Source organism: Triticum aestivum, chromosome 7D (genome assembly GCF_018294505.1).
Source record: "Triticum aestivum cultivar Chinese Spring chromosome 7D, IWGSC CS RefSeq v2.1, whole genome shotgun sequence".
Taxonomy (NCBI): Eukaryota; Viridiplantae; Streptophyta; class Magnoliopsida; order Poales; family Poaceae; genus Triticum; species Triticum aestivum.
In genome coordinates this window covers 326,266,996-326,277,936 of record NC_057814.1, presented here as the reverse complement: position 1 = coordinate 326,277,936, position 10,941 = coordinate 326,266,996, and the positions used below count along the sequence as shown (strand labels likewise).

The 10,941-nt window shown below is 49.4% G+C and overlaps 1 long non-coding RNA gene across 6 annotated transcripts in view; it reads left to right on the top strand.

Moving 5' to 3' along the window:
* The first annotated feature begins 1,875 nt into the window (after nt 1-1,875).
* LOC123168563 (uncharacterized) overlaps nt 1,876-10,941 on the top strand; it is a 33,460-nt gene continuing 24,394 nt past the window's right edge. For 2 of the 6 annotated variants that reach the window (XR_006484407.1, XR_006484406.1), the window contains exons 1-6: nt 1,879-2,275; nt 2,446-2,479; nt 3,511-3,671; nt 3,769-3,861; nt 3,959-4,171; nt 4,267-4,444. This is a non-coding gene — a long non-coding RNA (uncharacterized lncRNA). Of the gene's footprint in view, nt 2,276-2,425; nt 2,480-3,510; nt 3,672-3,768; nt 3,862-3,958; nt 4,172-4,266; nt 4,544-10,941 lie in introns of those variants that run through there. The other 4 variants (XR_006484405.1, XR_006484404.1, XR_006484402.1 and 1 more) reach the window with 4 other exon arrangements.

Below are 10,941 nucleotides of genomic sequence, written 5' to 3'. Positions count from 1 at the left end.
CACACAAAACATGGCACTCATAATCTTTAATCTTAATCTTAATAGTAGGTTCCCACTCATCATAATGCTTTCTAGGGATAAAAACTTCCAATTCTAGCTTTTCTTCAAAAGATTTCATCATAGCATCAACGATATGTTTAGTAAAAGCTTTATTTTGATTATAAGTATGAGGAGAATTTAACATGGATTGCAACAAGAAAATACAATCAATCAAAGGACAATTATCATAATTATAATCCTTGAAATCCAAAAGAGTGGGTTCATCGCTACTTCAAGTTTTGACATCTCCAATCCCACTTTTATCAAGATTTATATTAGAAAACAAAGATTCGATAGGAGTCACGTCAATCACTTTAAGATCTTCATCGTTATTTTTGCAAAACTCCGGTTTAGCGGCCATCTTATTTACCAAAGTGGTTTGTTTATCGGATATTTGGCCTACTAGATTTTCAAGATGAGAAAATTGAGATTTTGGACCATAAAATTCTTTAGACATATCATCGAGCTCTTTATTCATATACTCCATCAAAGTTTTCTGCTCCTTGAGCTCGTTCCTAAAGAAACTATTATGCTCAAATTGTAAGGACATGAACCTCCTAGCATTATTTTCAATTTGTTCCAACTTCCTATAGTAAGGATCAAAGTTCTTGGGCTGAGCCATAAAGGCAAGCAAACAAACTAACACACAAGCAAACAAAAAGCAATCGAAAAGACGAACGAAAGAAGGTCGAATAAAAAGGCAAATATTCTTGTATTTTTTTGAAAACATTTTAGAAGTGGGGGAGAGGAAAACGAGAGGCAAATGGAAAATAATGTAATGCAAGAGATGAGAGTTTATGATGGGTACTTGGTAGGTTTGAAGTAGATCTCCCCGGCAACGGCGCCAGAAATTCTTCCTGCTACTTCTTGAGCTTGCGTTGGTTTTTCCCTTGAAGAGGAAAGGGTGATGCACAAAAGTAGAGATAAGTATTTCCCTCAGTTATGAACCAAGGTATCAATCCAGTAGGAGAAACACGCAAGTCGCCAATATATGCACCTACACAAACAATCAAACACTTGCGCCCAACGCGAAAAACGGGTTGTCAATCCCTTCACGGTCACTCGCAAATGTGAGATCTGATATAGATATAAAAGATTACTAAAATGTAAAAATAAATAAAGTAAATAAATTGCAGCAAGGTATTTTTGGTATATAGATCTGAAAATATATGAAGGAAAATAGACCCGGGGTCATAGGTTTCACTAGAGGCTGGTCTCTTGAAGGCAAATAATACGGTGGTTGAACAAATTACTGTCGAGCAATTGATAGAAAAGCGCAAAGTTATGACGATATCCAAGGCAGTGATTATGAATATAGGCATCACGTCCGTGTCAAGTAGACCGACTCTTGCCTGCATCTACTACAATTACTCCACACATCAACCGCTATCCAGCATGCATTTAGAGTATTAAGTTCATAAAGAACGGAGTAACGCCTTAAGCAAGATGACATGATGTAGAGGGATAAACTCAAGCAATATGATGAAAACCCCATCTTTTTACCCTTGATGGCAACAATACAATACGTGTCTCGCTACCCGTACTTTGTCACTGGGTGAAATCACGCAAAATTGAACCCAAAACTAAGCACCTCTCCCATTGCAAGAAAAACCAATCTAGTTGGCCAAACCAAACCGATAATTCGAAGAGAAATACGAAGATATCAAATCATGCATAAAAGAATTCAGAGAAAATTCAAATCTTTCCCTAATAATAATAATAATAATAATAATAAAGCACGATTGACTTTGTCGGGTTCACCGTTGCACCCTTTTTGCAAATAGGCCCTCCTATATTTTAGAAATTGCACCCGCAGTCCCCTCATAAGTCAGACCCGAACAGAGGAGAGAAAAGAAGAAAAAAAGCCACCAACACCTCGCATGACCCTGCCCCTTGATCCCATCTCCAGCTCCTTCCCGCCGCCACCTCCTGCCCCGCGCCGCCCGCCCCACACCGCCTCGATCGGGACCGCGTCCCTCCCCAAACGACAGCGATGGTTGAGGGCGCCGCCCAACTCCTGGCCGACGGATTCGCTGGCTCCCCGCTCCTCGGGGCCAGCCCATCCTCCGTGTCGGGTCGAGCATCGACTTGGAGGCCACTTGGGGCTGCCGCCGGTGCGGGAGTCCCGTGCAGCCGTGAGGGCTGGGGACCGAGCGGCGGGGCCCGTGGTGCGACGCTTGATGGATGGCCTGCACAGCGTGGACGACTGCTTATCTCCCGGGAGGGCCATAGGCAGGTAAGGACGGATGGCGGCTGAGATTGGGTCTCGCCTTCTTCTTTCTGGTTAAGAAAGATTGGTTCTTTGGTGCGTTTTGCTGGGTGGGCGGCCTCACTGAATTGGCTGCCTTTGTTTTTCTGTGCCCGCCTGTGTCGTCGGATTCACCAGAAACTTGTCCTGTCACGCAGGTGCTACCAATCTGCATCAAACTGTTGGGCCATGGTGAGAGCCTCGATTCGCTCCCTCTCCGCCGCCTCGTCTACCATTATTGGCCTAGATTGAAATTTGTCCTTGCTGATTCGCCTTGGCCTGATTGCTTATGTTTCTCTCTTGTTGATGCAAACTTGCTCTGCTTGACTCTGTTTTGGCCTCAAGGCGTCTCACTTGTCACATATTGTTATCAACTCAAGTATGGTATCTGGAAAATCGTTATTCTACCAAGAGAACATTTCTTACTTTGGTTTCTCGGCAATATGAAAGTAATGAGTAAACATAACCCACTGAAACAAAAACATGGTGAAGTAGCTGACTGTAGATTTTTCTTGGAGATGATACTGTTCATTGTCCATATTTCATTTGTATGGTGGCTGTACTTTGTAACGCTAGCATGGTTGTCTGTTATAAAATATACAGTATCTAGATTTTTGCTGGGTAAAGAAATTTGCAGCTCTCAATACTTTATATTTCCCAGTTGTTCTTAATTTTGGTAGTATGCATGGGAACTCTGGGATGACGTGTTTCAGAGAATTCAGTGACTTGGTTCAACTAGACAAGGATCATTTCAACGCAAAGGTCTCTCATGTTACAGCCCATTGACCACTGCAGTGTGTACTCCTGGAATTGATAGCGAATGAAAGCGCCGTAGACATTGCAGGAGAGATAAAATTTCTAGATGTTATTAGGTCTCACCAATTTGTACTGTTGTTCACTCTAGTCTGGGATTAATTAGATGTGCTGCAAGGATTCCAACTTTAAAAGCCATGTTGCAAGGACAAGTCCTCTGTATGATTCTTTAGTACAGTTCAAAATAAATCACGATGCAGGGCAGCTTCAGTCTTTCGATTTTAGACAATGAAGAGTTTCATTGCTCTTAAGGTCTTTGTTTGCCTTTTTTAGGGAAGGTCTTTGTTTGCTTGGATTGATGCGCACGGCTGACACAATTTACAACATTTTTTGACTGACGGCGTAGACCATAGATTCAGTTTTACAATGTTTCCAGAGAGAGTATAATATTGATGCACCATTTATTTCAGAGAAGAAAAAGGTTCCATGAGGGTGTCTATTTTCAGAACTGGAGAAAGAGCTCGCCTACCATGCATGTTGCCTGGTCCGATGAGCTGTGCTACGCCGAGTGCCCTGTCAGAGTGCAGCCGCACAGCACTGCCCGCTGTTGAGGACCCCGGAGCCTAGACAGGTAACCACCACTAATATGATTTTTGTGAACTTCTTTTCTTCAATAAATCAACCATTTGATGATGTCTGCCAGTTAATACCATCCAAATTTTCTGTAGTTAGCTCGGCAACTTCCAGCCCCCACCGCCTTTCTCGACAGGCACGACACCCAGGTTTTCGTCTATGCCTCATTGGATGCACTTCCATTGTAGGTAATGTTAGATATACACAATCATAGATACATATATGATCTTCCACCTCGGCTCCTATACTGATAAGATTTGTGTTGATACATGATTCTCAACAAAGTGTGCTACCAAACTTTTTTACGAACAGTGTAGTACCAGTTGCTGTGATATCATGTCCTCAGCAATGCCCCCGATGGAACGACCACGACCATGTTGTTGCCTGGAGTCTTTTTTCATGATGATGTCGCTATTCGCCATCCCACAGTTTATGCGGTGGAGCGTCAATGACCTCAGCGTGTTGCAGGAGAAGACCATGAAGATCGGCAAGAAAGATGTAGGTGCCGTGCTTGAATTCTTCTAGGATTTTTGAACTAGCGATTGATTGTTTTTCCGCTATCTCATGTCATATCAATTTGTGTTGCATTGCAGATGTGTCATACAGGTTGATCAAGGAAGGTGCAACACTGTGATGTGAGTTGAACACAAGCATGGCCTACAATCTCGACGCCCACCATCCATGTGCCTTGCAAGCAGCAATTGTTCACATCCTTGACATTTGTCACTGCCCTCTTCTCATCTATCCCGACAGTCTCGGTGTCCAGGCAAGGTATGTCTATGTCAGTTGAACTGTCACTCGAGTTACAACAATTCCAAGATTTTTTCTATATCTGCAATTGGGTGGACTATGGTATGAATCAGTTTATAAGCAACCATGGTGTACATGAATCCCTGTTGGTGTGAACTGTCAAAAGCATTTCCTACTATTTCTATCACAACCCTAGCTCAGCCCCTGTTGTCTTTGCTTGGTCATCATGCCATCATGTTTAAAATTCAAATGAATTTGAAATGGGGACTGTTAAACCCTAGCAGCAAATGAATTCAACTAGGGTCAAAATTAAATCTTTTCAATGAACTTGAAATGCCCTTCTAAAATGCCCATCATCTTTGCCTTGGTCGAGAACCTCTGCTAAAAATGGTGCTCACTTTTCTAGGACACTTTGGATCTTTGAATTAAATCATAAAGTATTTGCATTTGGAAATTTAAATGCTATAAATATTTTTTAAATGTCCAAATAATCTTGAAAGTATTTTTGGGCTGTTGGAATTAATTTCAGAGGTGCCCATAAATATTTTCAGCATTTTATAAAATGGTTTGGCATTTATGCTAAATAAAAAACAACAGCAGAAAAAGAAAACAAAAACAAAAACAGAAAAGGCAGAGAGGAGAGAAACCTCACCTGGGCCTTACCTGGCAGAAGAGGCCCAACCCACCTGGCGACTTGCCAGTCATCTTCAACCCAGCGCCAGTCGGACGCGCACGCACAGCGCGCCACGTGAGCTGCCTGCCTGCGTCCCCGGGACAACGTGACGTCGCGGATCCTCTCCTCGGTGTCGTCCCGATCGATCCGGCCCACTCTTTTCCTCCCCTACTTTCTCCCTCGCCCTCTCCCCGCCATGGCCGAAGCCGACATTAGGTCACCGGCGTCGAACCCGCGCCTACCGTGCTCCCCTCGCCTCCCCGTGCTGCCACGATCTCCGCCGCCGTCTTCCGCTTTGCCTCGACCGAGCCCCGAGCGCTCGTTTGCCCTGCATCGCCACCCCGTCGACTTCTTCCCTGCTCGGCCGTCGAGATCGCCGGCGACCTCACGACGTCTCCAGCCCGTCCCCGAGCTCGCCGTTCGCTCCCCTGCACTCGTCGTGAGCCACTGACCCTTCTGCCCTCTCTGTTCTCGCTCTCGTGCATTGTAGCCACCGCACCTTGCTCGCCAGCACGCGCAGCCGCCTGTGCTCGCCGCCGACGTGTCCCCGGCCACCTAACGGTCCGGCCGTCGTGCTCAGCTTCCTCCCCGCGCCGCGTAGAGCACGTAGGTGCCCCGCACGAGCTGCCCCAACTGCCTTAGCGTCGACCCAGAGCTCAACCGAGCTCCAGCGACCGCCAAGGTCGACGCCGGCGATGACTCCGGCCACCCCAGGCCCAACCACCGCCACCACTCGACGCGGACGAGTGCCCGTGTCATGTAGATGCCCTCCACCGGCCATTTGGTCGCCGGAGGAGGAATCCCGCACCTCGCCGCCGCGTCTGGCTTCGCCGGCGTCGAGCCGCCGGCCATTTAGCCTCGGTTGACCAGGGTTTGACCTCCCCTGGGTCAATGACAGGTGGGGCTGTCGGTGTCAAAACTGGTGGATCTCGGGTAGGGGGTCCTGAACTGTGCGTCTAGGATCGATGGTAACAGGAGACGGAGGACACGATGTTTACCCAGGTTCGGGCCCTCTTTATGGAGGTAATACCCTACTTCCTGCTTGATTGATCTTGATGAATATGAGTGTTACAAGAGTTGATCTACCACGAGATCGTATTGGCTAAACCCTAGAAGTCTAGCCTGTCTGACTATGGTAATGTGTATATCCTTTTCGGACTAACCCCTCCGGTTTATATAGACACCGGGGGGAATCTAGGGTTTACATAGAGTCGGTTACATAAGAAGGAATCTTCATAATTGGTCGTCAAGCTTGCCTTCCACGCCGAGGACCCCTTAGTCCAGGACTCCCTCAGTAGCCCCTCAACCTGGCTTCAATGACGAGGAGTCCGGCGCGCAGATTGTCTTCGGCATTGCAAGGCAGGTTCCCCTTTCCGAACTCCAAGATAGTCTTAGGATGCGATGATAGTATCCGGACCTGTCACACACACACCATACATAACCGCAGAGAGAATATATATATTTTTACACGAGTTCTATCCGCTGACAGCTTTATTGCAGCACGACATTACGTCTGACCGGTCATAATTCCAAACCGCCTTTGTGTTCAATGCCCCACGTCACGAGGCGCGGTTGCCATTGGCACATCTTGTCAAAGCAGAGATCGTGTCCCCTTATCGTGAGATTCTCATCAATGCGGGCATGGGTAACCCAACCGTGCCGTTTATATAGCCCTTGGGAATAGGCGAGTCTTAAGGCGAGTGAGGAGGCGTTTAATATTCGCTGCCTTTATAAGGGGATAAGGACTCCCTCTTCCTCTCTCACGCCCTCTCTCTGTCTCCGCCTTTCCAATCTCGAGCTCCAGCGCCCAAGTACTCGTCTCCTTTTCACTCAAGCAACCATGTCCAGATCCAGAGGTCAAGGCAAGTGGATGGTCTCCTCCGTCAAGGAGGATGACATTACTGAGCTTTGGGCGGCAGGATATTTGGCGAAGGAGATCGCCCACCGTCTGTCGGCCGAGGGACAAGTCGTCCCCACGCCGAAGCCCATAGAGAGGGTAGTATTCATCCCCCATTTCGTCCGCGGGCTAGGGTTTCCACTCCACCCTTTCGTCCGCGGGCTGATGTATTATTACGGGTAAAATTTCCATGATCTGTCCCCGAATTCCTTCCTCAACATCTCGGCGTTTATCGTCGTGTGTGAGGCCTTCCTCCGCATCCAACACCACTTCGGGCTATGGCTCAAAGTCTTCTACGTGAAGCCGCAGGTGGTGGATGGCCAGCACGTGGAGTGCGGGGGAGCCATGGTGAGCAAGCTATCCAACGTCTCCTGGCCCAAAGGCACTTTTGTGGAGACAGTAAAGGAGTGGCAGAAGCAGTGGTTCTACATCACGGAACTCGCGGCACCACTTGGGCCGCAGCTGCCGAATTCCGCTTCGGTGCTCCCATGCGACTCACCTCCTGGGTCGAGAAGAGTCCGGACTGGTGTTCACCTGACGAGCTGATAGCGCTGCAGACGTGCGTTCAAAGCATGGTGACCAAGAATGTCAAGCTCGTTGACATAATCCAGGTGATGCTAGTTCACCGGATTCTTCCATGCCAGCGCCGAAGCCGCCCTCTGTGGGAGTTCAATTCGAAGAAACACCAGACCTTGATAAGGCTCTTCGAGACTGCTCACGAAGGTGCCTGGAAGTTGCTCTTTAAGGGCAACGAGAAGCCACCGGCCACGGACTCAGACCGTGGTCACGATTGTAAACACCCCGCCAGCGAGGTATGTTATTTCTGACATATCCCCAACTTAATTGTTTTGAAGATGACGTCTGAGTTCATCATTGCTTTTCCAGGACTGGATGGAGAGGGCGAAGCGGATCCAGTGTCCGGCTCCGCTGCCTGAAGATCGGTCATCCCGCGTCTAGCGAAGATGCTGGTGCCAGCGCCATATAAGGCACCGGAGAAGAAGGCCAAGGGGGCCAAGAGTGGCCCCGTCGCCAGGGCACTTCGGACGTGACGTCCGAAGACGACGAAGCCCATTCCTCTGTCCCTGAGGACAATGATGAGGAAGCGGAGGAGGAGGAGGAAAACAACCCTCCCCCCGAGGAAAAGAAGAAAAAGAGGGCGGCTTCAGCGCATCTAGAGGCGGAAATGCCCAAGAAGGGGAAGGGGGTCCCAGCGGTCAACATCGCGTGGGATGTTGACAACAGTCCGGAACGACGCCCCCGCACTAAGCCCCAGGCCGCATCGTAAGTGACATGGCTGGCTCATGTGCACATCCGGCCCTTTCTCTTTATTATCTTGACATGGTTAACTGTACTATTGCAGTCTAGCCCGCGACCTTATCCAGTGATCCTCATCTGGAGGTTCGTTGGCTCCGTCGGAGATGGCGAGCATGTCGCCACCGCCTGCTTATTCCTCCGGGGCCAGGGACGACACGGAAGTGTTGTCCCGGAGGGCCGCTCCAAACCGGGGAGGAGCCCAGGACGCTGTTCGGGAGGCGCCACAATGCAAGACCTCCATTGCCAGACACATGGGGGATCCGATCCCCATGGAGATTGGCGAAGAGGGCCGCATCCAGTTCGGCCCTCAGCCGAATATGATTTCGGAGACCCATATAGCTCCGGAGTCGGGCGAGCAGCCCCCTTTGAAGGAGGGGGGTGCGCCGCTTCCATCGGTGGCCCCTATCCATCCAGGGACGCGAGATAACCTGATGGAGGCGCTACGAGGCGCCTCCGTTATGGACGAGCACCGTGTCCTTATGGGTGCGGTGATCGAGAAGGTTCAGTCCGCCAAGAGTGGACTGAACGAAGCCTGCAGCAACCTGTTGAAAGGTTTCGAGGTAAGTGACATAGAAAGAGAAAAACCCCATGTAGTCAGTAGCCCCTGAGACACTGTCTGGTGTTCGGCGAGAAGAACCGGACAGAGGATCAATCTTTTATTGTAGGAGACTAACATAATATGTATGCATAAGCAGGCGTTGTTGTTGGCCGCAACCTCGCATGCTGCCAAAGTCTCTGAACTGAGGCAGAGGCTGGAGCGGACCGAGAGCGAGCTCGGCGAGGTTAAGGTTCGGCTCCAGGAGAAGCAAGGTGAGTAACGACTTGCTATGTGCTCGGAAAGCATAGGCGCTGTATATTGACTGTAGTGTCGTAATATGTGCAGGAGCCGCGACCGAGGTCAAGGCCCTGAGGAAGTCCCTGGGCGAGGCCGAGGAGAAGGTTGTCCAGGAGCAAGCCGATCGTAAGAAGCTCAAGGCCCGGGTCAAAGAAGTCCAGCAGGAGCTCCAGGATGCGGTGAAGAAATGCAAGGCCTTGGAGCATGATGTGTCGGTTCAAGGGACCGAACTCGCCAAGGCTCGTCAGAGCGCGGAGGCCGCACAGAATGAGGCCCAGGCCGCCCTCCAGGAGATCCAGGAGGCCAAGAAGATCGCGGCGGGTAAGGAATTTAAGATGCAAAGCAAGTATGCGGAGAAGCAGTACCTTTTACTAACCCGGGTTCGGAGTTCCCAGGGGCTTTTGCGGATTCACCACGCAGCGTATCGGACGCTGTGGAGTTCTACCGAGACGAAGGAGGGGGTTCTACGGAGAAGCTATTCTGGTTGCAATATGCGGTGCCAGAGCCTCCCATGTCCTTCACAGATCAGCTGAAACAGCTGGTGGAGCTGCATAGGGTGGCCGAACTAGCCATGAAGGATTTGATAATCCGGCTATGGCCTGCCGAAGCTATCCCTGGCAGCTACTTCGGACTCGTGAGGCGAATGGTGAACGCCTGTCCTCGGCTGGACGTCGTCAAGCGCTCTGCCTGTATTGAAGGTGCCCGCATGGCCTTTGCCCGTTGCAAGATGTGGTGGGCGAAGATGAACGCCGTTGAAGTGGCCAGAGGGCCGCCAGAGGGCAAGGAGCATCGCACACCCGAGCGATATTTTGCGGATGTCATAGAAGGGTCTCGGCTTGCAGCAGCTGAGTGCGGGCAGGACATTATTTTCGAATGAAAACATTCTTGTTGCCCTTGCCTTGTATTATGAGAACAAAGCCTGTTTTGTAATGTAATTTTGTTATGCTTTTAATTGTTTCCTCTTGTGCGGCCGTGTTGTATGTAATCTGAGGGTTGGCCAGTCGTCGGCTTCTGCCCTCACGTAGGTAGTACGGAGGTGTTCGGGATGGAATCTAAACAATTTTGATCCAATTGCATGGTCCTTGAAGGAGTTGTTTAGCGCAACGAACAAGGCAATCAGACTATACGGCTTAAACGCCTTCACTTAGCCATAGGAGTTTTGTAATAAAGCATGGGCGCAGCCCCTGGTTCAAACCAGAGTGCTGTCAACAACTGATCGGGAAGTGCCGATCTTTCGCATAATGCGGAAAAAATCTCCAACGATTTGGAACCCTCGAACAGCTGACCGGCTCTCGCCGTATCATGACAGTCAGTTTTCGGCTTTCTCTACTGAGGCGCTCATCTGGTCAAGGCCAGGGCACAATCGCAGTAGTTATCCCTTTACTACCCTAGCCGATTTAGCGGAACGTAGGGTAGCAAGCACAGGAGCCGGGCAACCCAACTATTGACCAAAGACATGATTCAGAGCCAATGCATATAATGCTAAATTTGGGGGTGCCGAACTTCTCTATAAGAAGTGTTCGGACTTTGTTGCCGTGTTATGGGGCGATCAGGAGCCCCTGGCAAATATAAAACGTACCAGAGTGTACGGTTGCTAGGAAATAAGTAATTGAAAGGAAAACAGAAGGACAATAGAGATGGTATCTGGGGCCCTGGAACTTGGACCATGAACTGTTTCCATTATAGTTGGATTAATGCGTCAAAGCGCATCAGTACAAAGTAATGCCATAAGCAACCGGCTATTTGACATGCCTCAACTAAGGGCGAGCTTCGCGTGGGTCCTGAAAACAGATAGAGTA